Source organism: Anastrepha ludens, chromosome 5 (assembly GCF_028408465.1).
Source record: "Anastrepha ludens isolate Willacy chromosome 5, idAnaLude1.1, whole genome shotgun sequence".
Taxonomy (NCBI): domain Eukaryota; kingdom Metazoa; phylum Arthropoda; class Insecta; order Diptera; family Tephritidae; genus Anastrepha; species Anastrepha ludens.
In genome coordinates this window covers 8,894,351-8,896,273 of record NC_071501.1, presented here as the reverse complement: position 1 = coordinate 8,896,273, position 1,923 = coordinate 8,894,351, and positions in this window count along the sequence as shown.

The window sequence follows — 1,923 nt, the reverse complement described above, 5'->3', positions numbered from 1 at the left end:
CGCCTTGCTAAAAACTTTGTTACTTATGTGATTTAATGGAAATGTTGCAACTAACTATATATAAAAATATATTTTAAAATACAGGGTGGCGCAGAATGAATCACCCTACCGGAAGATTTATAATTTTTCCAAATGGCGCCGCAAGTCGATTATATTTGACACTTGTAAACTAGACAATTGCAGTATACAAGCAGACAAGCGTGCGCATAATAAATATAAATAATTCCATCACTCAAAATAATTTTTTTATTTAGTAAAAAAATGTATTTAAAAAAAAGAATGATTAATTTTGCGCCACTGCCGCTGTATTAGAATTACATTATCAAAGAATAGCTTTTGAAAAAAATATTTATTTAGATATATTTTAAATAGGGTTGCCACCTATTTATGTACATACGTACCTATATCCCCCTTAAAAGGTTAAAACTGAAAATATTTTCAACTTTCAGACTTTTCCCGCATATCTAGTTTTCGCTCAAAAGCGTAGGAATATGTTTAATTTTTCCCCCAAAAGGCCCAAAATAAAATTTTTATTGAGTTATAAACAAATGCAAGAATCTGTTGTTTGAATGCAAGAATTTTTCTAATATAAAATTAGGTAAAATTTAATATTCCATAATATGCTTTAACTGAGTATATTTGCCATGAAATTCAGGGCTGCCGTATGATAATTTGCATTGCTTGAGTCTGTGCTTGCAGTTGAATGCGGGAACTGCGGGAATTGGAGACGCACAAATCCAGTAGGAAAATACTTTTGAGCATTATGCATAAAAAGTGAATTTTGGTTTTGACTCAAGCGTCTGAGTGAAAAATGCATTTGGTATGCAGCTCCCTTTACCTACCTTTTCACTAATGCTCTGAGCTGGGTCTCAAAGTTGTAGCTTTAAATCACACGCACAAATGTTTGATAGTGAGGTAAATGGCCAGTCGTTTAAGGGTCATATTTTACGCGACAAAATTTAGTCTGATCTAAAACTCACTAATACAGTAATTTATGTAGAAGCTGTAGAGGTTAAAAACTGAGTCAATTCAAAACTTTCTGTGCAAATGTGGAATACTTTTAGGAGAGGGCGTTTAAAGTTCGCGGTGATCATCTATTTCAGTAGCAAAACATTTCAGATAGCGAGGCGATAAGAGGTTAATTGATGAGCCAAAAGACAACCTGGTTTAATAATAACAGGAGGCGTCTCTTAGGAAGAGTTCTTCGTCTCTAGGCATGGCATAAGGCATTTCAGCCATCCAGTGAGCTTTTAAAGGGCAGTCCTTCAATGATTTATATTTTAAATCAAGATAATTATTTTATTTTGATCTTCGTAAAGCCGTTAACCTATGGTATCTTCCTGCATCCCAGTATATCCAAAACCATCAGACGCTGAGCTTTAAATTTTTCGAAAACCACGCGCTCGGTTAGATGGGCAACTTGAACACCTGAAAATGGTTAATTACACTCGCCAAAGGATATGGCTAGTTTTCCAGTAAGTAGATTATGGGAGAGTTACTTTTTACTTCTCATTGCCATATGTAGCCTAGATTCCCAGAAACAGCCGCCCAGCTTCTACTTTCAATTGAGCATAAAAGTGTGCTTAGAACCTCCGTGAAATCGCTGAAAACTGGCTATTATTCTTGACACTCACTTCATCTCAGCAGAAATTCTTCAAAGTTCGATATCTTGGCACTATTTAACGAGCAAAAGGTTACACCGGTGGCATTTGTTGCACTAGACCAAGAGTATAAGTTTAAATTGAATCTTGCTGGCGTAAAAATTTCAACCAAATGCCTTAATTTAGCAATCGGTGGCGCAGTTGCATATAGTAATTTAATTTTGCCGCAATTCCTGCCTTTTATGGTACCTGATATATATTTATGTTGTATGTACATTACATGATTACAGACATACATTTGCATATACGATTACTTGACTTT